The sequence below is a fragment of the Equus asinus genome, chromosome 8 (genome assembly GCF_041296235.1).
Source record: "Equus asinus isolate D_3611 breed Donkey chromosome 8, EquAss-T2T_v2, whole genome shotgun sequence".
NCBI lineage: Eukaryota > Metazoa > Chordata > Mammalia > Perissodactyla > Equidae > Equus > Equus asinus.
In genome coordinates this window covers 57,595,738-57,621,472 of record NC_091797.1, presented here as the reverse complement: position 1 = coordinate 57,621,472, position 25,735 = coordinate 57,595,738, and the positions used below count along the sequence as shown (strand labels likewise).

The 25,735-nt window shown below is 44.8% G+C and overlaps 1 long non-coding RNA gene across 1 annotated transcript in view; it reads left to right on the top strand.

Moving 5' to 3' along the window:
* Positions 1–3,512: 3,512 nt before the first annotated feature.
* Positions 3,513–25,735, top strand: part of LOC123287010 (uncharacterized) — a 60,989-nt gene continuing 38,766 nt past the window's right edge. Inside the window, exon 1 of the long non-coding RNA XR_011505209.1 lies at positions 3,513–3,627. This is a non-coding gene — a long non-coding RNA (uncharacterized lncRNA). The remainder of the gene's footprint in view (positions 3,628–25,735) is intronic.

Sequence of the window (25,735 nt, the reverse complement as noted above, 5' to 3'; positions counted from 1 at the left end):
AAGCAGAAAATCTACCATAAAACAGCCTGTAGGAGGGCAGGCTTTTTGTAATTAGCATCCAGAGAAGAACATATGAATGTTTCTTCTGTCAACATTCCCCTGCTCTGCACGTCCCGCTCTGTTTGCTGGCCTCAGCCCCACGCTGAGCCTGTTGAAGCATGAAGCCGGGGAGGTCCAGAATCTCATATGGACTAAATCACAGATGTCACTTTCCTTCTTCCAGCCCACAAGCCACTGAACCATGTAGGGCGAAGGTTGGAATTATAGTTCTTGGCGATTACTTTATGTTCCTGGGAGCAGTCTTCTCTCCCCATGTCCCTCTGGCCTCCACATGTCACCTCCCGCCCCCTAAACCCGCCGCATCTTATAACAATCCTTGCAAAAATAAACAAACGAGAAAGATTGGGTAATTAATAGTTTACACATGAACTCTGGTATGTTGTAAAAGCTGAGCTCTTGCGTCCAACAACCTAAGGTGAAGCTGGTTATTTGTATTTTATATAGTAGTAGGTTCCAGAAGACCCCACAGCAATGGTTGTAGATTAGTGTAGCAGATATTGCCAGCAACTTTACTAGCCTCCCACTCCCGCTCTTTCTGCAAACTTCTTACCATTGCTCCCAGGCATGACATGACTAAGACTAACCTTCTTTACTATCTATCCAGGGCCCCTAAAAAGAGTTTTTGAGGCTCGACACAGGTGAGTCTGCAGCAGAACACATCATGCAGTGGAGTGGAAGGTTAGAGGGAGACCAGCCAAGATTGCCATGTCCTGAGGCAGGGGCTGGGTTATGATGGGGATGGGCCTGGAGAGGGGGAGAGAGGAGAGGCAAGCGAAGAAAAAATGGAAAGGATTTTGTTACTGGGCAGATTTAGGGATTCAAGCATAAGAGAGAATCAACCACGATTCCAAGGGCTTGAGCCTGAGCCATGGGAGAACCGGGGTACCATTGACAGAAGTGAGGAGGAATAAAACGGGATCAGTTCTGGAGCAAGGAGTGTAGACGAGAAAATTTTTTGTATAGCACTGGTGTTACTAAACATGGGTTTTGTAGTACCAGCCCACGGGACAATGCTATAGTTACTTTCATGAAAAGAAATGCCAATTAAGCATTGGCCTGCTCAAGGCAATTGTGCTTAGGGCTGAAGAGAGGAAACTAACGAGTTTGTTCCCCCCTCCCCTTACCCCAGAGGCTTGTTGTCATTGACAGGTTACTACTGCTATGCATTTGTAGCCTCTTGGGACAGAAAGATTCCTGGCAGCCACCCAGATAAGATTCTCTAGCCAAGTGAGACCACCTGGAAAGTTTCAATCCCAGAAAGGTTTTTCCTGAGTCATTCACTTATTTCACAAATACTGATTGAGCATCCTGTAGGCCAGGCATTGGGCTTGGCCCTGGGGTGACAGGGTAAACGAAGCAGACAGGCGCCCTTCACCAAGAGCTCGCTCAGAAGTCTCTTAAGGCTTTGGTCTCAATGGAAGGTGTGTCAGTCTGCCAGGGCTGCCATAACAAAGTACCACAGATTTATTTCTTCATAGTTCTGGAGGTTAGAAGTCCAAGATCAGGGTGTTGTCAGTGTTAGTTTCTTCTGAGGCCTTGCTCCTTGGCTTGAAGACGGCTATCTTCTCCTCGTGTCCTCACATCCTCTTCTCCCTGTGTGTGTTTCTGTGTCTTAAATGCCTCTTCTTATAAGGATACCAGTCATATTCAATTAGGGCTCACCCACATGACCTCATTTTACCTTAAATACCCCTTTTAAAGGCCCTGTCTCCAAGTACAGTCACATTCTGATGTCCTGGGAATGAGGACTTCAACATATGAATTTTAGGGGTATGCGATTCAGCCCAAAAGAGGTTTTTCTGTGACTGCCCACCTTGCCAGGGATTATTCTGTGAGATTCTGTGTAACCAACAGCCCCATCCCACCTGCCAATCCTGGGGAAGTCCATCTCATGGGCATGGGGAAGCCAGCATGTCTGAGCCAGGTGTAAAGATCCTCTGACCAAAAACAGAACCCATCTGTAGCATGGACAGGCCTGTCCCTCTGCATAGGGAATCTATGCCCCTTGTCTTTTGATGTTTGTGGACAGAAATGGGCTTTTGGTTCACACGAATGAAGTGATTGGTGTGATGGGGTAACGTGTGTGAAAGGGAAGAACCCCTGACATCGAGTAGGACAGGACACCTACCCTCTGGCCCCCTCTCCAACTCAGGGGACACTTGGAGGAGCTCTTCCCACCTCTGGTAGGGTCGTGAGGGTTCCTCAATTTCTGACCAGTCCCTGGAGCACTGCCCTTTTCCCATCTGTCACTGATATACCACTTGCCCATTTTGTCCTCTTAAGCCAAGAGTCTCTGCTATTCAATATAACATGAGAGAAATCTCAAGATCCACTCAAAGATCCGACTTTTACAGCTGTTTCCAGTTCTATTTCGCATGACAACAAATCTTTCTCTGAGAACTCTTCCAGACTCCATTCTGAGACCAAGAGTCTTCTTGTAAAATGTCTTCTCCGTGTTGCCATTATCCAAACGAAAACAGTGACTTCTTGGGACTCAGCTCATGGGATTTCCCTGCCCCAAACTCACTCTCCTCTGATTACTTTTTTATGCTCAAGTTCTCTGTACTGAACTCATTATAACGTTTTTTCATTTTTTTTCTTGAGCTCAGTGTTCTTTTTAAAATTCTGAAATATCTTTACAATTTTTTCCTAGGACTACCCAGAGTTCCCAGCCCACCTGGGCAGCAAGGAATTCAAATTCACGACTCTATGACTCAGACAAATATTGGCACAGAATCATTTCGTCTAAATTACACCTGATTACTGCAGCCCTAAACAGAATGCATCTGGTCGTGAATACACCTATGATTGCAGAAGGTGGGCACAACGCTTATAAAAGGGGATATAAATGTGGGAACTATTTTCCTGTGGAAGGGTAAGTCCCATGAACTTACTAGATCTTTTTTATTTGTTTCAAATTCCAATATTCATGCATGAATTGCTGACAAAACAGATCTTTTCCAAGAGAGTTTGCAACAGTGTTTAAAAGTCCATAAAAATCAGACAATATGTTGTTAATATTTAAGCCAAGTGGTAAAATGTTGAAAGAACCCATGGTAGGCTAAGAAGTCACTTCAGGCCCTTGTTGTCAAGCCAGTATGGGATGCCGCATAAAACCTGGCTTGGTGTTAATGCGATTTTTACAAAACTATTGTATAACTTGATTGTTTAAAAGGAAAAAAAAGTAATTTTCTTGTAAAATTGAAAATGCCTTAATGTGAGCACTTTAGACTGTCTTAAGTGCAGGATGATATTCCTCTTTTTCACATTTTGTAATTAGGACAACTCTTTCCAGGTTGGCTTCCCTGGAGGCAGATGCTGAGATGGAGATCTGCCTGCAGGGGTCTGACAGGGGTGCGCTCTCAGGATCAACGTCTGGGGGCGCAGAGGGAGACATGGGACTGAATGCAGTCACGCAAGGTCTCAGCTGACTCCCAGGGTGGGAGGGACTCAGAGGAGGGATGGCACTTCAGAGATATCCTGAGCTGAGGAGAGGGGCCAGACATTTATACCCCGCATCAGCCGCTTATGGAATGTGTGCTGCCCCAGGAGAGGGAGTGACCTCTGGTGAGTGTCTCTCTTTAGCAAATGTAATTCCCAAAAGGGACTGACTGCATTGGGCAGTAAATTGTCCAGTCTTGAAGAGGGGATCTGTGCATTAGCACAGTATCCACATTTCCTTATGCCTTGTGGAGGATTATTGAGGAAATTTAAGATGAAAAAAAGATATAAAAAGGAATACTGCTATTAAAATAATGGAAGATATCAGGAACACAGGTAATGGAAAACCTGACTACAGCAGATGAAACAGAGAGGCTTTTTTTGTGTTATGCAATAAGAAGTCCACAGGTAGGTGTGCAAGAATGATCCAACAGGGCACATGCAGCATCAGGGACATGGGCTCTACTCATCTTTCCACATTACCATGCTCCAGCTACCTAACCCTTGGGCTTTTCGCCTCATGGCTGCATGATGGCTGCTTCCTTCTAAGCAGGAGTGAGGGAAAGGTAAAGGGCAAAGGGCAAAAGTCTTTCTTTAGGCTAGGTGTTGCTCTTTTTATTTTCAGAAGGGACATCCTTCTTGGGGACTTCCACTCACAGCTCATTGACCAGCACTATGTCGAACGGCCACTGAGTGGCTGTGAGGGAGGTTAGGAAATGTAATAATTTTAGCTAGGCACTTTGCAAAGTGAGAGAGAGGCATGAACAGATTCTCCCTCAGAGGCTCTAGAAGCAACCGACCAGGCCAGACACTTTGATGTTGGATCCCTGGCCTCCAGAACTCTGAGAGAAATACATTTCTGTTGGTTTAAGCTGCCCAGCTTGGTCCTTTGGGTGCAGAAATCCCTGGAAACTAAGGCAGGGTTGTACCTGTTCGTCCACTGCCTGTGTTTCTTCTGGAGCAGTTAACAGGGAGCACTATGACCGCCAGTCCGATATTTATTCCTAGTGTCTATAGATCTTAACTCTAATACCTCAGGATAAGTGAGCTCTCAGATGAAGCTCCTAGCATGGTGCCTGCTACAGTTAATAATGTACAATTTATAGTTTTCAAAATGTTCTCACATGTTATTTTATCATCAGAGTAATTCAATGAGGAGGGATGCCAAGGACAGTGACCTATTTTACCTAGAAGAAAATTGAAGCTTGGAGAACATAGAACTTCTATACTTGTTCCATTCCTTGCTAATACGTTTATGATGGAATCAGAGGGGAACAGGTTATTTTTTTCTCTGGCATCAGTTAGGAATGCATTTGGTGTAAAGTATCAAAAATATTGACTGACGGTGGCTTCAAGAAATAAGGATTTGTTCGTCTCACAAAATGGTAGTCTGAGGAGGCCAGGCCAGGCCTGATGAGTGGCCCACCCGTGCCCCAGGGACCGGGACCTTTTGTCTTTCTACTGTGTCAAGCTGGGCATAGAGGGCCCTTCTCCACACTTGCCCTTCCTTGATTGCCGGTATGGCAGCTACACCTCCAGGCATTACAGTCGAGAGATGGGAAGGGAGAGGAAGAGAAGGTGAGGTGGCCGCAGAGTGAAGAGCCTCTTAGCACGGCTCTGCCTTGTGGTTTTAGAAGGCGCCTCCTCTCCAATGGCTTCTGCCTGCATGTCACCATCCACGATGGTGTCACGTGGCAGATGGCTTCCCTAAGGAGGAAAGTTGGGGAGGGAGGGATAGATTTTGCTAAATATTTAGCCACGCTGCCTTAGCCCTATTCCAAGGATCGCCGAATGTATAAGAGTAAGTGCCTCATGGCCTGGAATATCGGGGGGCCTCATGGTGGGGATCTGGGGTGAAAACTCAGCGGGGCCAGCATTTCCAGGGCTCTTTGTTTCTGAACTCTGCTTTAGACTGGTACTTGATGAATTCATTCATTTTTCATTTCACTTGTTAAGTCTTAGAGAGAACTGGTTATTATATTGTTAATTAGCATTAGTAATAGTCACAGTAACAGCAATAACCAGGATGATAAATGGTTATCAATGTCTCTCTGACATTGGACTCTTTTTCCTGATCTTTGTCAACATTGTCTGTTAGATGGAAAGAGAGGCAATAGATATGTTGTTGCCATCAATGTGAGATGTTTGAACCTCTGAACTTTTTAATCTCAAAAAAAAAAAGATAGAAAAAAGTATTAAGGGCAAATATTTTTGATATGTTGTTTAAAAATTAATATCTTCTGTCCTTGGCTCATTGGAATAACAACAACAAAAAGCAACATGAAGCTATTTTGTTTCCACCCAGTACCGTAATTTGCTTTGCTGTGAAAATTTCAGAGGCCAAACGGCGAAAAAACTTTGTGCCCCACAAATAACCTTGCCTCTTTCTGGAGACCCATAGGGACAGGCAGAGGAAGCCCTGTTTGGGCACGTGTACCTCTCTCTATCAGTGACAACCTGCCATTCTGCCTTTGCAGTTCAAGGATGATTACGTTATGGGAGGTGGGGTGGATTCCAATTCTCTCCTTCGGAGAAAGACCATTTCTTGGCCTCTGAGTGAAGGTGGGTTTGCCAGAAAGTCCATGAAACTTAAGCTTTAGGGCCCCTCACTTGCAGGAGCCCTCTTTCTGCAAAGGCTCCTACCAGTGTGTTTGTAAGTCATATGTTTTTGACAATTTGTAGAAGGAACCTTTGCAAATTCCTTTTCTTGAAGAGGGTTCCCCAAATTGTCTAAACTTCAGAGTCCACAAAACCTGGATGTGCCCTTGCCTCTGGGATGACATCGTTGACAAACATTTCCTGAGATTCAGCAAACATTTGCCTTTTCTCTGCCTTACGTCAGCCCCCACCCCCAGCACATGGCATTGCTCTGAATGGGCCTGAACCTCGTTGGCCAGGCAGGATAGGCAGTCAGTTAGCCAGGATTGAAATGGGGTGCTTTCCAGCTAGAGGAGCATGCACAGACAGCTGCTCAATGGAGACTGTTGATGGAGGAAAGCCAGGTGGAGGAAATCTTTACCACTAAATTATCGGAAACCAGGCCAAATATATATCTTTCAATGTGAGTGAAGTGTCTTTGGGGAAACTTCTTTGAAACCTCAGGCTAGAGATGGATTATCCTTCTAGTCCACGTTTTCCCTGATCCTGTTGGTTTTGTAAGACCTGGTACATTATGTTGATAGTATCTGCTTGCATGTTTCATCTCCTATGCTAGCGGGTGAGCTCTTTGAGGGCATTTATCTTTTATCTTCTCTATACTCAGGACCAGGGCTCAGCAGAGTGGCTGGTAAATAGTAGATCCTGAAACTATTTGCTAAACCCTTCTCTCTCTCTCTCTGTGTCCATCTGTCTCTCTCTCTCTCTTTCACACACACACGTTCTCTCTCCTTCTCTCTCTCTCTTCCTCTCTTTCTCCACCTCTCCTCCTTTTCCTCAAACCAGTGGTTTATACAAAAGGATGCTGACACACTCCGGCATCTCTCTGGTGAGGCTGTTATAATGAGGACCTTCTTGCACACAGTCCTTCAGTCCCTCACAGAGTGTGGGGCGGCACCAGCCTTTTGAGTAGCTGCTCCAAGTAACTATTGCCAATGTGTGATTTTTCAGGGGAGTCAGGCAAGGATTCCTGACCTCAATTATTATCTCCCCATCAGAGCTGTCTCCATTTGGGTATGAGAGTTTTCCAGATTTGAGTCCTGCCTTTCAAATATAAATGTTCTACCTTAGTTATCAATTAATGCCTTAGCAGGGTATTTAAAGGAACAAGACAATGGACACCAAGAAGACTGGGGACAGAGAGGAGGGGGGGGCAGCAGCAAAGACACATGCTTGCTCCGTGAGTGTCCAGGATCAGTCCTGAGGGGCTTCTCAGCTTTGGGAGTCCCAGGTTCACACCCTTAAAGCCTCCAGACCTGGCAGAAGCAGCCTTCAGTGCTGCCTGCCCAAGATCGGGCCTGGGCAGGGAAAAGCCAGTGGAAGTCAACACCTGTGTGCACCATGTTTGGCTTTTCTGGTGGGCCCAGCAGGAGATGACAGCTTTGCGGCCATTGGACATCCACAGCACCCTGGGGCTCTTTGAGAAAGCCCAACTCAGGAACACAGGGGAGTGGAGTGGGGCTGCTCTCACTTGCCCGATGAGAGTCTCAGTAACTCAGCAGGTATTTGTTGAGTATTATATGTGAGGCATATACCAGGTCCTAGTGAATCGGACTGTAAATATCACTTTCTTTGGGTCTTGCAGCTTCCTAGATCACAGGATGCCTCAGAGTCAGCCTGAGGGAGGCCAGACACAGATAAGCCAGCATTGGGAAATGGGAAGCTGGAGGTCAGAAGGGGCTAAAGTTTAAGCAGAGGATGTCTATAGGCGGCCACTCAGCTCCTACGCAGTCCACACAATTACCTTGCAACCAAGTGCTGGCTGTGACCGGCTTCAGGCATCAGATTAACCTGAAGTTTATTTGATCACAACTCTATACTCTGCGCCTGCACAGTCTTATTTTCTGCTCACATGGCATTGTTGTCTTTCAACTATCACAACACAGAGAAAAACGATTCCCAGGGAACTCTGAAAAATAACCTATATGCATCAGTTACATCATAACGTCATATATTATGGATTTGCTGCTCTGTTTGGGGTGCCGCCTACATAGCTTATTTTTATTTCTGTAAAATTAGAATAAACTCTATTCCACAGCATTTTCATGAGGATTAGATGGGATAATTGACTTTAAGCACTAGGTTCAGCATATTGTAAGCCCTTAATAGAATGTAGTCAGTAATACAGTTAATAATTTTATTTGATCTGATTAGTAATAAAGATGGTAATATGCCCAAGGGAGGGCACAGTGAAGGAGAGGACACTCAGGGAATTTCTGAACTGATGTAAGAGTTTCTTGATGGGGCCAGATATGACCTGCTTGCCCATTTCAGGGATTTCCAGGAGCATGAATATCAGCCAGCTACTGAATGACACGCTGGCAGGCCATTGTTTTCTCTTAACGTGTGTGCGAATGGCAGGGGAAAGCAGTTCTTTCTCATGTTCCCGGAAAACTGAAATATTGCAGCAGAGTTTGATTATCTGAACAAAGCTCACCCTCTTATCCATTCCCAACACTCTTGACCCCACCCCAGGGAGGATAGCTTCTGAAATCCCTTTTCTTTTAGAGAAAAAGTTGGAGAGAGCTATTGTCCCCTGCCAGCCCTGGCTGGTAGCCCCCTGCATGGGGAGCAGTCTATACCAGAGTCCTTGGCAGATGGGGTGCCAAGGAGGGATTCCGTGGGTCTTGGCTAAATCTAAGAATTTCAGGCTCCTCGGGTTCAGGCAGGAGTAAAACAGGCCCCCTCCACTGACAGTGTCTGCTTTGCCTGGAGGGCAGGGCCAGTACAGGGTGACCTGTCTGTCACTGGCTGACACCCTCTTAGAGTCCTGACCCCATGTAAGGGGTGAAAGGAAGGGTCAGGAAGGCCTCCAGCCACCACGAGAGCCTGCCCTAACTTGAGGGCTTTGGCCCGAGTGTGAAACATTTGGCTTTGAACCTGTCTGCCTTTCGCTATTATGATGATTCTGACAGCTCTTTGCCTGTGTCAAATACATGGTAATGAACATTGAGACTGACGATATTTTTACTTAAAACCTAACCCTGTGCCTTCATTAGAAAGGAAGATAAAAATTTGAGAAGAAAGGGGCAGTGAAACCCCCTTTTCATTTGAATTTCAACGACAGCCCATCTCCGAAGGGTCCTAGCTGGTTGGTCCAGACAACTTGTGAGCATGGCATATTGGGATTATCAACTTGATCACAATGTTGCCTCGTTTCCTTCTTCCTGTAATTATTTTTTCTTGCAACTGGTATCTGTTAATTGCCAACTGTATGCCTGGTACTGTGTTAGGCGCCAGGGGATGCCAGGCGCTGTGGCTGTCCTCAGAGAGCTCACGGTCTGCATTCAGTTGTCACCATTACACTTGGCATCTTGTGTGTCCTGATCCCCCAGTGACCCTCCCAATACCTTGTCTCTCCCCTTTCTTTTAAGTATGAATTCTGAGGAAGACTATTCAAAAATTGACTGATTTTCCCCTGTGGTTGATAAACTGGTGATAAGTAAACTTTCAAAAGAAGAGCTCCAAAAATCATTCGAGCCACGACAATGTGGTTTGAATGAGTGCACAGCCTTCGGTGGTGACAACATTGGAGGACTGCATTGATTTGGAGACAGGAGTTCTGGTGTGTTTGGAAATAAACCAAATGAAAGCTGAGCCTCACTACCTCGTCAGTCCCGCCTTGCACAGGAGAGACTCCATTCCCGTGTGCCCTGAGGGCCTCTTTGGTTGGACTGGAGACTTCTTTCGTGGGGTAATATTTCAGTCTGAAGCACACTGATCATTAACCAGTGCTAAGAAATCTTTTGTAATCATATTTTAATATCAAGACTGGGTTTACACTTAATGTATTTAACAGATGTCTTTGCTGTATTCTTTTTTCGTTGATAAGTGGTAGATTGAGAACAAAAGTCTATCAATCATCTTTGTATCCATTCAGTACAGGGCGTGGCAGTGAGGTGAAAACAAACATTTGCTGAGTGAATGAATGAAGCATACATGAAGGAGAGGATGGGCCTGTTTAACTCATTTTTCATAGATACTTTGAAAATAACATATTTATTTTGTTATTAAATATCCAAATTGAATTGGTCATTTAAATGAACTCAAGAAAAATGTAGGACAGATAAACAAAGAGAAGAAAATAAACGCCCCGTAAAGCATCCTTCCTTGCTGTTTTCCGGGTTTCTCTGTGATGTCTGCGTGCGTGTGTGTTTGTGCCCAGGCCTGGGTGTCTATGTGCACATTTTTCTTGTGTCTCAGGCTGAATTTAAGAAGAATTGGCTGAACTGGGGGAGAGAGGTTTGCAGCTTCCTGTTGCAGAAGGAACAGAATAGGTGTGGACCGAGAACTTGCCCCAAGGAGGACAGGCCTGGGCATGCATCTGACCCACTGTAGGAGCAGGAGATGGGCTGAGGGGGTGCTACTGGGCCTGGGTCCACCCAGCTTGGGATTGCTTCTCACTCTTTTCCTCACTCTTAAACTCCTTAGACCCACTGGAGCAGGGTAGAACTAGCATCCGAGACTCAGCCATGAGCCAGAGGAAGGACATCCCCAGGGGTGCCAGAACTACTTGGAGTCCTTCAGAGGGCTGGGAGTATTAGCAAAGGCGGTGCAAGACCAGATGTTAGTAACTATGGTTAATATGATTCCATTTCTTCCCAGAGGCTGGAGGCGGTTTAGGGAAACATGGGCATTTTGTGTGCATATGTGTGTGTGTGCGTGTCTGCTTTTAACGAAATGAGCTCATGTTGTATTTACTACTTTGAAACATACTGTATTTATTACTTTAAACAACATACTGGGAACATCTTTCCATGTCATTCTTTCTTCTATGTTGCATGCACTCCAGTGTTGTCTGAGGAGTGGATGGCAGCCTTTGCTGAGGAAAAAGTTAAGAACACCTCTTTCTGGGTCTGGGCTGCACCGGGCAGTCACCCTGCCATGAGGCAGGGTAGGGGGGTCTTGGTGCTGAGCTCCCGGTCTCCCTGGACTCCATCCCCTCCAGTGTCCTCGTCGAGACCATTTGCTCCCAGCAGACAAACTGCTTTATTCCTTCCCTTCCCCTATCTTTGGTTTTATGGAGTCATGCTTTCTAAATTCTTCTTTCTAAATTTACAGACCTCAACTAACCTTTCTATTCTGCAGAGAAATCTTACAGGACCTCCTTGCTTCCATCTCTTCCTTACCCAGTGAGGAAGCTACTTACTGTGTCTACTAAGCCTGCACGACAAAACCCTCCCCTCTCCTCCCCTAGACACTCTCTTCCCACTTACCTGCCTCCTCCATCTTTCCTGCTCGGCCCTGTGGGGGCCCCAGTTTCAGCTCCTGGAGGTTGAGTCGTGAATCCTGTCGCTTTCCTTCTGCCAGCCGAGGCAGAGAGCAGTTCCGGACTGGGGAGGCTGTGGGGGATCAGGGCCCCGTGGCACTGCACAGGGGACGGCGCTCATATGTCCCAGGAATTTAGATCGCAAATGAGGGAGTGAGAGATCATGTTCAAAAACACACGTGTGAAACGTGGTAGGCTTAGGCACGTGGGAGAGAGGCTTCCGCGGGAGGAGAATATGGCGCTGGCTGCCGTACTGGTGAATCCCCCGCCCTCCGCCAGGAGACTCCTCATCTCCTTTTGCCCTGGACCCGGGGCCTTGGAGTCCCTGAGTATCCTGGCAGAGAGAGCCGAGGAGCGGCCAGCGGGAAGATGTGGCTGCATCTACAAAAAAGGCCGCGCTGGCTAGATGCCTTTAATGGTAAGACATGAACTGGAGTTTCCAGAAAAATCCGACCGTGCTGCTACCACATATTACTTGGAAAGGAACAAGTTCAGGTTACCCCCTAAGCCAACAAAGGACAGTCGCAGTTTTAACCCTGCCCCAAGCTTTGATAGTTTGATGTCCTCCAAGATCCCACAGTGGCAGCCTTGGGTAAGTTGCTTCACCTCATTAGGTGTTAGCTTCCTCATCTGTGCTTGCAATAAGACCCGTTTCTTTGAGGTTCTTTGAGTCCCTTTTCTACTGTAAAGTTCTTTTCTCCCCTCTACACGCACCCCTCCCCCCCCCCCCCACCGCCCTTCTCATCATCTAAGCCTCATTATTATGCAGCTGTCCTAGATGCCCTCAACTGACTGTCTGAAATTCTTCCCTGGGACCTCAGTCAAAGGGAGAGTTGCCAAAAGCTTGGAGGTCTGCCGCCCCCACAAAGAATGAAAATAGTGTGTTGTTTGAAAAGAAAGTGAGGAGGAGGAGAGTAATTAAAGCTGATTATGGAAATAACAAGTTAGAAAGATACCCTAAAAAAAGAAAAAGCCAGGCTTGCTTGGTGAGGAGGTCATTCTGGTTGGAAGTCCAGTTTCCCTAGAGAGGTTTGGGGGTTTCTTTCGAGGGTCAGAGAGCAGCCAAGAGTTTGTCACTTTAAGCCACAGTGGTATCACCGACTGTTTGAAGAACTGGAGACCAGGGTGGAACAATATTTAGAAGGCAAGCTGGGCAAACCCCATGGCGGCAGCCTCATTCCTCCTAAACCAGGCCACTTCTAGAATTCTCTTTTCCCCAAATATAAGGGAAGAAAGCTGGTTTTAATTTGTTATCAGTGAATTAAAAATATGTTAAATACAACTTGCTAGAGCACGTTGAGCATTGGAAAGCTGTTCACTGATGTCTTACTGCTGCAGAGGATCCAAAGGATATTTTAGGATGGAAGGATTTTAGCAATTACCTAGTCCTACTTGTGGAAACTTTTCTTAAAACAAAAGAAGATAAGGACAGTCACAGGAACACAGATAAAGCAGCTCTGCTGGGCTGCAGCACACATTTCCCCCACAGCGGGTCCCAGGGCTTCTCTCGGAAAGCCCTTGGCCTCGGGAATTCCCACTTGCAAAACCACTAGTGTAGTCCAACCCTCTCATTCATTCGAAAAGCATTTATTGAGTACCCACAAGAAAAAATAAATATGGAAAGGCAGCCATCCTTGTTGATGTCTGCTTTAACTGTGCATCCATAGTTGGCAGTTGCTTCACATGGTGGTGGCTTCCCATGGATGAAGGTGGGGAGCAAATGGTTTGTACCATCCACCTTCCTTTGCTAAAACTGGCTGATTTCTTTCTGTCTTCTTTTTTGGTGAGGAAGATGGTCCCTGAGCTGACATCCGTTGCCCATCTTCCTCTTTTTGTTGAGGAAGATTAGCCATGAGCTAACTTCTGTGCCCACCTTCCTCTATTTTGTATGTGGGATGCCACTACAGCATGGCTTGATGCGGAGTGTTTTGCTCTGTGCCTGGGATCCAAACCTGTGAACCCCGGGCCACTGAAGCAGAACACATGAACTCAGCCACTACGTCAGTGGGCCGGCCCCCTGGCTGATTGTTTTGCCTGTTACCTTCAGAGGGATGTTGAACCTCAACTCTCCCTCATGCCCATTCTCACAAAGGTTCCTTTGTCCCTGCTGCCATCCCGTTTCTAATTGTGGGATGATCTGTCTGGGTATTTTCTCATCTGTTCATAGCTGGCTTGCCTTGTTGGAAACCGTGAATCGACAGTTAACATTCAAGGCGAGGGTGATTCTGATGTGTGATGCAGAACCGTGAAAATGTCTGTTCACCTTTCATCCCCCGTACCAAGTTGCTTCTGATGAACAAGGAAATTGATTTTTTATTTTGAAAACTGATTTCAAAGGTGAGTCAAACTGCCAGCTTTACCCTCAGAATGAACGAGATTGGAGGTTGTTTCTGAGAAGGACACTTGAGTTCTCCACACTTGAATCTTGGAAGGAGTTCTGGTCCTACAAGGTTAGGCCCACAGACTCCCAGGCAGGAGGCCCGAGGGAAATGAAGAGTGGAGTGTTTTCAGCCCTCTGAAATGGGGCTTGGCAGCGGTTCCAGAAGAGTCACAGAGTGTGCTGTGTTCACTGGGCCTCGAAGGAGACAGATGACCCCAATAGGGATAATTTATGAGATCAAGCACACAACAATGATCTGGGTCATTCCTGGCCTGTGTCTGTGAATCTTCCTTTCTATTCTCCGTCCCCAAGTCAGGACTTTCAAAATTCGACTCAGTTCCTAAACTCCAGCCACGTGGGATCTCCTCTCTACTGAGCACCCCACGCTCTTTCTCTCCTCTGTTGTTACCCACGCTCTTCCCCTTGCTCATTGTGCCCTTCCTGCTTCCTTAGTGAGTCCCTCCTCATCCTTCTAGACTGAGCACAAATGTTTTTCCAAGCAGACTTAGTCATTCCTTTATCTGTGTTTCCACATATGGTGTACATACTCCTTCATACCAAATGTTTTTATTGTAATTATCTTTTTCTATGCCATCTCACTCACCAGACAGGAGTGCCATAAGTCAAGGCCAGTGTGCTATGATGCTGTATCCACAGTGCCTAGACTGTAGGAGATACTCACCAAAACACGTATTTGTGGAATAAATGAATAGTCATCTCTGATAGGAATCCAAAAGAGATACAGTCAGGAATTTCTATGTTTAAAAGAAACAACAGCTGTGGAATCATGTTTGACCTTTACAGAACTTTGCTTCTGCAGCAGAATTTAGAGATTACTGGTTTATCACGGACAAAGCACAAAAGGAGCCCAGGAAACAAGAACAAGAGCATGGTTGTACCAGCCCGTTGGGTCCAGATCTGTGTGTGTATATGTGTGTGTCTATATGTCCACATATACGTGTGTGTATGGATGGTGTGTGTGTGTGTGTGTGTACGCATGTATGCATTCCTTTTGCTCACTGGGAATGCTTTTCTTTTGAGATACTCTTGTCACATGGTTTCTTCTGGGGTCCATTTCTTATTCCTGGTACTGGAAGCTTCGTTTTCCCTCTTTGCTATGCCTTATTTTTCCCCATACGGAATGTTTCTCTAAACCTTTATAAACTGAATCATTGGCAGTAAATTTTTTTCTAACTCCTTTGAACTCTTAGTTGGTAGAAAGAATTCTAAATTCTAACAGCAAATTTTTTTTAAAAAATATTAAATCTTAAACAAAATACAGCCTTTCCTCCTACACACAACCATATGCTTAATGGGAAGAAATGAAAAGGTATATATATATATTTTTTTGAGGAAGACCAGCCCTGAGCTAACATCTGTGCCCACTTTCCTCTATTTTATACGTGGGACACCTGACATAGCATGGCTTGATAAGTAGTGCTTAGGTCCATGCCCAGGATCCAAACTGGTGAACCCCAGGCTGCCAAAGCAGAACGTGTGAACTTAAATGCTATGCCACCAGGCTGGCCCTGAAAAGCTATATTTTTGTTCACAGAAAACAACAAGCAAAATGAAGATGCAGCTAGTTGTGTGTGGGTTTTTTTGTTTGTTTTTGATTGTCTTTCCTTAGAAAAGAGATATATGCAGGAGTGGAAGTTGAGAACTGAACTGTGTGCCTCAAATATTCCTATATGACTGTAACTCTGTAAGAAGACAGGGCTAGGATTGGCCATTTCCTTTGAGTAGTGCCTGAGACTGACATCTTAGATCTCCATTTAGTACTCGTTCATACAAGTACAGCCTGCGGGTTTGAATAAGACCCCAAAGGAACAGAAAAGTGACAGAGACACAGTATCCAGGGAATAAGGGGAGAGAAAAGGCTAAATAATGTCCAGGCAGCAGGCCACATTTCTGCAGCTAGCTACTTTATAGCTCACTCTTCGGCCTTCGTTAGACTCGTGATGTAGTTAAAAGATCAGGGACATTTTCACTGAGTTGCATTTTTCTGTGCAGAGACATTTCAGAGCTGTGCTGGGAAGTCAGGGGATGTAGGAACAGAGTGACAGTTGTAGCTTTGTTAATCAGCTAACAGCCCAGCTTGGGAGAAATCATCAGACAATTGACAGCTCTGTCTCCCTGGCTCCCCATTCTCCCACTCCCCCAATTCCAGAACTCAAGGGGCCAGTGGAACCCCGACTCAGTGAACGAATGATTGGGTGAATGCATGTCAAGGGCAGCTGCAACAGGTTGTGGATTTTCTCTACTTCTCCAGAAAGAGGAACCATCCCTTGCCAGTGAAAAACACAGGGAACGAAAGAGCTGAGCCAGGGGTCCTTCTTCCATTTGTTCCATCTATGAAAACATGTGTTCGTATTCATTTCATTTGACATTGAGATGGATCTAATTGAGATGGCTACTGCTGGGTCTGGCCTGGTGAGAGGAATTGGCTTCAACAGTTTTTTAACTCTGGAATGTAAGGCAGTAGAATGAGCTCTGCTGTCATAGAGCCCCGTCAAATCTTTACCCCTCAAGGCTATTTCCAATTACTCAGTGAAAGAGTACAGCAGGAGCAAATGGAAATGCATTTGTTAGCAAAGGGAGATTGATGGCATATTAAACTCTATTTGCAGATTTGTAATGTTCTCCTGAAAATCCTTGTGCTCAGAGTAAAATTATGGTTTCCTTTGCTGTCACCTGTTTTGATAGACTCCTAGAAGGTCATGGCTGGAAGAAAGGTTAGAAATCAAACAAATCCCTCCTTTGCAAATGAGGAAACCAAGGCCTGAACAGGTTAAGCCCAAGGTCACCGAGCTACTTAGTGGGACCTGAGAGAAAATGAAGAGTGTCTTTTCTTTTTAAGGGGGTCCTGGTGGCTCCCTGTTGTGAATGTACATTATAAGTGCTTTTGTGTGGTGACACTAGAACTTTTGGGTAGAAAAGAGATTCTTTGAAATATGAAGCCAATTCTCTCCCTGCCAAGATACTTAAAAAGTAACAGCAATGAGCTAGGACATCTGTCTATCATTGGGAATTTGGGAGGCAAATATTTTCATAGAACCTAAGTGTTCAAACAAACACAAGTAGCAAATATGGTCTCAGCTCCTGCTGAGCCATTAAAACTTGGACAGAGAAGCAAGGGAAAATGGACACAGAAGGTGGATAGAAAATAAGGATCCAGGATTCTTAAATAAATTGCATGAAAAATGAAATTAATGCAGACTCAGATTTTTTTTAAAAGACATGATTGTGTTAGAAGCCTTTGCACCATCGTCATTAGTTTCTAGGAAAGCATATGAACTTGCAAGTTTCTCCTTTGGAATGTAAGTTTGTGGTGAGGAATTGGCAGAGCTGAATGTTTGCTTAAAGGATTGGACAACTGGAGCCAGGAAGAGCCCCGCTCCTCGCCAGCAAGACTGGGGTGGGCTCAGAAATGTCAGGGGGAGCAAGCTGGATCTGGAGCCTGTCAAATAGACTCAAGCCAGGACCTGATTAGGCAAGCAGGGTCCTGGGCAAGGACAGGTCACGGGCGGGGGAAATGCAGTGTTGGAGCAAGAATGGCAAGGGTCAGGCTGTTAGTCTGAAGTAAGGCAAGATAATGGGGTGGCGCAAGAGCTGTAACAGGGGTTCCAGCCTAGATTTGCTCATGGCACGCATTTTTTGGGAGCGAATGGGAAAGGGCCAGGTGGAGACAGGTGAATGGGGCTCTTGGCTTTGAGTCTTTAAGTGCTTTTCAAGTAAGAGGTGGGGGAAGGGGAGGGTCTTCCATCCCAGAGGGACCCCTTGGTGACATTCCTACACCTTCCTAGAACATGTGCTATGAGCTCAGGGTGGCCAGAAGGGCTTGGCCCAGGGCTAATGGAAATGAAAGCCCTTGGGATAACCAGTGTCACCCACTTGGGTATTGACACTAGAGTTATTGAAATAGACCCTATTCTCCCCCTCTTTTTAGGCAAAAGCTGTACTCTTTAGAGAAAGAGGGGCAGAGTTCTTGACTATCCCTTTTGAAATACTCCTGCCTGGATATGGAAGGATTTTCTCATCTCCCCTAAACATTTTAAGCAAGTGGCAAATTTAGTCTTTTGTCTTATGAGGAATTTGCAGTCGCCTGTATGATTGACTTGAAGATCTACCTAAAAAAATAGCTTTTCCCCGACAGGTCTAATAGGTATTGGAATTCCAGTACCAGAGATTCACTTTTTAGCATAGACTGTAGCCCTAACAGTGCAGCTTGCTTTTAAAATGCAAAATACTGCTGGGGATAAGCACCATTAAGTCACTACGGCTTCAGTGTGAATTAATTCAGCAGTTCAGGGACTCAGGGCGCTGTGACAGCTCTCGGTGAGGATGGGTGGGGAAGGAAAACTGAGGGGTTAAAGGCAAGGGGCGACATTTTGAGAGGGGAGCAGTCACCCAAGGCAAGGTTTGCTCATTTCCCATCATTGCAGAGGGCAGTCCAGGGAAACGCTGTTGCTTGTCTGGGCCTGATAAAATACAGAAGAGGGTGAGCAGGCTCCGTGCCAGGTAACATCTTGTGTGTCCAGGGAAAGGCATAGAGAATGCAAGCCTGTGCTCACTGCAGGTTGTAATTTCATTGACAGAATCACTGTGCATTTACAAAGTAATCCACAATTCCAGCGTGCTTACATAATGGATGTTTCACTTCCTCCTCAGAGTTCTGTGATGAGGTAGGGTGGAGTAATGGGACAGCGGATTTTACGGAAGATGAAACTCAGTGGCTCAGGGAGGTTAGCTGGTTTTCCCGAAGTCCTATGGACCATCTCTGGATTCCTGGGAGATTGATGGATAAAACTGCTGTGGGTGGTGGTGGTTGTAGTGAGGGGGTGTGTAAACTCTCTGAAGTGGTATTTAAAATTTAGGACTGGCCTGGTGGCACAGTGATTAAGTTCACGTGCTCTGCTTTGGCAGCCCAGGGTTCGTGGGTTTGGATCCTGGGTACAGACCTAGCACTGCCCATCAAGCCACTCTGTGGTGGCATCCCATGTAAAATAGAGGAAGATTGGCACAGATGTTAGCTCAGGGCCAATCTTCCCCACAAAAAAAACAAAAACAAAAACAATTTATTTCTCCCATGTGCATATGTGCATTTTTATTGAAGAGATTTTCAGTATATACTCAAAGTGGTCCTTGAACCCCAAAAGTTTGACATCCAGACTTTTCAGTGTATATCTGGAGTGGTATGGAAAAAAAATTTGCCAAGTATAATCTTTTTCGGAAGAGATTGGGTCCCACAAATGAAGTGAGGAGTCCAGGCGGGAAGTCGCAGTCCCTCCACTCCCAACATTGCGTCAGGGACCCTTCCTTGGGTGGCAGGCAGTGTGACTGGGTGGACACTCCCCTTCCATCTTCATTAGTTGTTCAGAAGACCCTCCAAATACTCACAGGTTCAGTGAGCCTGGTACAGAATCATCATTTTGTCACATGTGAGCTTAACTTTACAAAAACCAGATTTAAAAAAAAAATTATTTAAAAGGTAAATATGGTGATTGGGGCAGTTCTTTATAGAATGATGCAAAGCATTTTTTCCAAGATGTTCAAGTTAAAAATGTTAACTTACCAGCTTGTCATGATGCCTGTAAGTTACTTAAAAATACTTGAGTATAAATAGCATGATGCTCTGTGTGTGTTACTTTAGCTTAGGTCAACTCCAGGTGCTAATCAAGAATGCCTAGTTAGGAGGCCGGCCAGGATTATAGCAGAAAGGCCGGTTACGTCTTTTACAAAACCTCCGTGTTCAACTACCATTGCTCTGCTAATTCTTACGTTAGGTGTCAACAATGGGTTTTTATTGATGAAACTACTGTCTTGTTAATTAGTTCTCATTGGTGAGACTAAAGGAATTCAAGACATGTGGATGAGAGCTTAGAGGTGCTGCCTTTCCTTGAAAGAACAGGACCTAAGAATCCACTCAACCATGGATTTGTTCCCCTTGCGGATATTTTTCAGCTTGAGCCCCACTTGGTCCTATGTTCAGTTATTGGTTTAAGAGATGAGATAATGTTGATTTCAATGTTTTGAATCTTGCCCAGGAGTCTTGTTGTGTCTGCTGTGAGCAAATGTTTTATAGGACACATTTGGAGTACCTAAAGGAACAGAGAACCAGCCTTGATCAAGTTTAGAGGACCAGTTGATGAACTGTTCTGAGCCTGCTTTGTTAATGAATGTTTATCAAATAGATGTCTCTATGGGTATGAGAATTTAGCCTGAGCCTTGCTTTCGTTGCTAACAAGGTTGCAGAGGAAAGCTAATTATTGCCTACTGAAGTGGTTTTGAAGGCTGCTGTAATCTGCCAAACCAAAGCAAACCAAACCAAACTCCCAGAGCTGCCTGTGACCAAACTCAACTAAGCAATTTGCAATAATCCTCTTTTTCAGAGGGTTGCTAATTGTCTATGTAATAGACAATTTACCTACGTGGATTCTGAACATTTTTATTACTCCAAAAATAGCGTAAGGAAAAAAAAAGACTTCTGTAAAAGAGGATATAGTGAGATGAGGAAGAAGGAATGAAAAAGCAGACATAAGAAGAGCTCTTAGGGGCGGTCTTCAGAGAATAGATGGAGATCTGCTCTAAAGCCCTGGGGAGGGAGAATCAGACAGACGGAGACCTCATCTCCAGACAGAGGCACCGCCCCTCTGCCTCCCCCCTCCCCCAGCCCCCTAGAAAAGTCAGAGAAAGAAAGTGATGACTTCTTTATTTACAGAAATCCTTGAATGTACCTTGAGAAAAATTCTAACTGGATTAAAATACGGCATAACCTAATATTTCTGGAAATTTTCTGCTTCCATTTTCAGAAATCTGTTTGAGAGCCATCAGCGTTTTACTTGTCTCACGATGTTGATGTGGGCGACATCTTTGTAGGTGTTCCCTGAGTTCCATTTTCAGCAAAGTCAACTAAGGAATGTTTATTTCATGTCTGCTGTGACCGTGCTAGGCACCCAGGCGGGCAGCAGAGAAACACTAGACTCCGTTCTGACCTCACCAACCGTTGAAGATGCTGATTTCACAGGCATTAGATAACTGGTGACCCAATCTGTGCATTTTATGGTCATGATCACTATTATAATGGAATTTAGATAAAGAGGATATCAGTGTATGTAGACAAGAAGGCTTTAAGGAAAAGATAGGATGTGAGCTGAGGCTGTAGTTTAAAAGCATAAATATTTGTTTTGATGGAGAAAAGAGAATCTTTGGAACCAAGCCAAGGGACTGGGCATGGGAAAGAGGGAAAATAAACAGTTTCTGTGTCAATGCAGACATGTCACCCTTCAACCTGAGGGCTTGGGAAACCAGGGGCCCTCTTTCCCACTCTCTACGGCCAGTTTTGGCTGAATTACATTGTGTCAAGCGGGCATCTGACCAATGATTTATGTGGCAGCTTGGCAGAGAGAGCACTCTGTGCCCACCACTATTAAGTCAAAAAAAGTCAAAACAACAACAAAACTCATGTCCAAAAAATGTAAGGCCATGATCTGATTCACCCACAGGCCAGGATTAGTCTGTAAGTCTATATGGTGCTGGACTAGGGACCTAATGGGCTCAAAAACCATACAGGAAGGTCACTGAGAAGTGAGAATTAGCATGGGTGGGGCAAGGAGGACTGACGAGTCCCACTTAGACCAGGTAGAAAGAACTTCCCAGGCCCTCAGCGGGGTCCCCCGGAACCTGGTTCTAAGTGAGTAGATTTAGCTAGTCCACCTCCCAACAGGAAAAGGTTATCAGCTCATAAACAAATCACGCTAATTTAAAACGCTTTGCTTTGATTGAAATCAAACACAATTAACTTATTATTTTAACTACTCGGTGGGATCCATCGTGGAATTTTAAAAACCAAGGAAAAGAATAAGATAAATTTCAGGGAGTTCAAAGAACAGTCAGACCACTTCATCAGCACAATTGTTTGGGAAGTCACTATTTTTTGAAAGAATTAAGGGGGGAGCAAGTCCTCAGAGAGTGTCTGTCCACCTCCTCGTTCTGCAGGTGAAGACAAAGAGGTCAGAGACCAATGAGACTTGCCCTGGTTACTTAACTATTCAAAGTAGGGGCAACGTTAGACCAGGACTGCAAAGATCCTGGGGTTAAGCCCCATGTTCTTTCTCTGAAATTTGCCGGCAGATTGTATTTAATTAACCTCATAGGTTTTTAAAAAAATTTTTGAGATATAATTCACATGACATACAATTCATTCATTTAAAGTGTACAAATCGATGGCCTTTAATATACTCACAGAGCATTCATCCATCACTACAATCAATTTTAGAACGTTTTCATTACCCTAAAAAGAAACCTCACATCCCTTAGCAGTCAGCCCCAAATACAACCATTTGGCCATTTTTGTGTCCTTGGAGAAAACTCTGTTCAGATGCTTTGTCCCTTCAGCCCTAGACAACCGCTAATCTGCTTGCTGTCTCTCTAGTTTGCCAATTCTCGGCATTTCATAAAATGAAGTCATAGAACACGTGGTCTTTTGTGATTGACTCTTTCCCATAGTATGTTCACATCCACATTGTAGTGTGTATCAGTACTTCACCTCTTTTTTTTCTGAATAATATTTTGTTGTATGGATATATCCCTTCTTATTGACCCATTCCTCAACTGCTAGGCATTGGGTTGCTTCCACTTTTTAGCTGTTATGAATAACGCTGCTACACACATTTGTGTACAAGTTTTTGTGTGGGTATATGTTTTCATTTCTCTTAGGTATGTACTTAGGAGTGGAATGGCCGGATCATATGGTAACTCTGTGTTTAGCTGTTTAAGGAAATGACAGAATGTTTTCTGAAGTGTCGGCACCATTTTGCACTCCTGTTAGCAGTGTATGAGGGTTCTAAGTTCTCCAGATTCTCACCAATGCTTGTTACTATCTGTCTTTTTTATTCTAGCCATCCTCATGGGTGTGAAGTGGTATCTCATTGTAGTTTTGATTTGTATTTCTCTGATGGCTAATGATGTTGAGTATCTTTTTCTGTGCTTTTTGGCCAATTATATACCTTATTTGGAGAAGTATCTATTCAGATTCTTGCCCACTTTTAACTGGGTTATTTGTCTTGATTTGTAATAGTCCCCTATTTATTCTAGATACAAGCTCCTTTTCAGATATATGATGTGCAAAACCCATTCTGTGGTTGTCTTTTCCCTTTCTTGCTGGTGTCTTTTGTGTGTGTTGGAGGGGGAAGATTAGCCCTGAGCTAACATCTGTTGTCAATCTTTCTCTTCCTCATTTTGCTTGAGGAAGATATTACTGAGCTAACATCTGTGCCAATCTCCTTCTATTTTATGTGGGATGCCACCACAGCGTGGCTTGACCAGCAGTGCTAGGTCCATGCCTGGGATCCAAACCTGCGAACCCTGGGCCTCTGAAGCAGAGCGTGCAAACTTAACCACTAAGCCACTGGGCTGAGCCCCTGGATGGTGTCTTTTAAAGCACATAAGTTTTAAATTTTGATAACTTCATAGGTTTCCGAATAGTGAATTATTTTGTCTCTGCCTTTGGGTCACTTACAAATACAACTTAATATACCTGTGGTAATTAAATATTTGCTGTAGAACATACAGCAAATTGATCTATATGAGGTAGTTTCAGCTTGATATAGAGGGCAATAAAATTGGATAGAAGCTGTAACATTAGAAGAAACAGCAAAAATGTAGGGTGTGGTGCTAGATGGCGTTGTGCCGAGAAGGGCCCTTGTCATCTTGCATATCTAGGAATCATCCCAGTTACCTAATATTATTCAGGGTCACCATGAGAAGAAATAATATCCTTAAGGAACAGAATTCGTGTAGATAAGGACAATCACAAGAGATTACAGTTTGTAGTTTTCTGTGTTCTCCTGTTTAGAATAAACAGAGCCCCATAGCAATAACTGTTTACTAATGAAGCCAGGTGTGCTTGTTCATTCCCAGCCCAGTTACTTTATTGCACACATATAACACAGGATTTTTGATGGATGTATGAGTATGCACGTATGGGTGAGCATTTTTATTACACTTGCGGATGAAGCCAGAGTTCCAGGTTGTTATCATCATAGCATGAAGAGAATGAAGTTGTTTTTTTCCTTGTTATTTTTCTTGTCTTTTTCCCTTCGCCTCCCCCAACCCTGCCACTTCCCATCTAAACACAGGAATATACTAATCAGGGAAATATGCACTGCTGTTTAGTAAAGGGGTCAAATCCATTTGGATGGAATTCCGGGCTCAACGTGCTAACAATGGCAGGAAACTGGGTCCTCGAGCTGGCTGCTGCATGGAGCTGTTGAGCGATGGATTGTTGACAGAGCGGGCCCTGGGGTATGCTACTTTGGCTTGCTTTGTGTTTGGAATGCTGCAATTGTTCCAGACACAATGAGGGATCTGTCTGTCCACACAGGAGAAGTTGTAATTACAGGAACAGAAGCTAAATTACTGCTCTTAATTGCAAATGATTCCATAGCAGTCTGCACACAAAGCTGCTAATTTGTCCTCTGGACTTTGCAGGGACAGGCTGGATTTTTAATTTAATGATTTTGCTGGTTAGGGGAGTAGACCTTGTACCTTATATCCACTTCATCCACCTGCAGGATCCCTTCTGGACCACCTGTCTTGTTGAGCTTGATGACTCAGGCCAGTGTGTGGCATTGTCTCTCCTGAGAAGACAGGGTGTTGAAAGTCTCTTTGTGTTTGGTGTCCTCAAACCTTGATTTGTTGTGATCACTACATCCTGTAGGGAGGTCTCCTTGTGTATATCACTTAGGAACCATTTCCTAATTAGGAAAGAAGGTTGAAATCCAGCCTGGCATCGTGTTCTGGAAAACAGCTACAACAGATGAGCGTTTGTAGCCAAATAAAATCACCGAATGGATATACTTTTATTGTGAACTAGGATCTTTGTCTCTGTCTATTAGGAACACAACAAGAAAATTCACCTTTGGATGGCTTATAACATGATTTGCTCATTCTTTCACTCATTCTTTCATTTATTCATTCAACAAATGTTATTTGAGGGCCTAGTATATGCCGGCTATTGTATTAGGAGTGGGACGAAAAGTAGCATAGGAAAAGGTCTACTCTATGAACTTACAGTCTCAGGAGACACCAAAACATTTGAATGAATAAGGCAGCATGATAGTGTCAGGGCCGAGTTAAGCATGTTTCATGGCCTACAGGTAAGAGTGATAAGAACATTCCCAGAAATAGCCACAAACCTTCCTCACATAGGATTGCCCAGAAATGAGATGCGGACCAACGCTAAACCAGTCACCGGCAAGGGAGATGGGCTGACTCTGAGGCCATTCAGGCCCACCCGAGGAGATGGGAGTAGAGACAGCTTTCCTGGAGGCATGAAGTAGAGGAGGGAGTTATGGATACCTGAATAAGATTCAGACTCTGTTTGAAAGGAGACAGGGGAATGATACCGGGAGACAACCAATGATGTCCACCGCCTTTGATTGACATGTCAGAGCGCTCACTCAGGCAGTGGTGTGGAGCCTGGGATGGCAGGGGAAGAGGGGAGGCAGGGAGACAGTGAGCACATGCTGGAGTATTTGGAGACAGGCAATGAAGTCTTGAGCAGAAGTGGTGACAACCATCAAGGAGAAAAGGGAGCTTCTGGGAGCTGTGAGGAAGAATTTATAATAGCCATTCTTAGACGTTTAGGGGGAAATGAACCCCTTTGAGAATCTGATGCAAGCAGCTTTGTATTAAATGTCATCCTTGGTGATCTGCTCCACTTTAGTGTCACTGTGACCTTGATGGCAGGGAAGCTGGGCTGGTAAGCCCTTGGTGTGGGCCACAGTTCTTGGTTCGGGTGGGCACCAGCAATTTCTAACCACATCGTGGAAGCTGGAGAGATAAAAAATGGGAAGCAGCGTTTATCAGGGACTGACTACTTGTGTCATGCTCTGAGGCCCACCAAGCAGATGGAAAAACAGATGTTA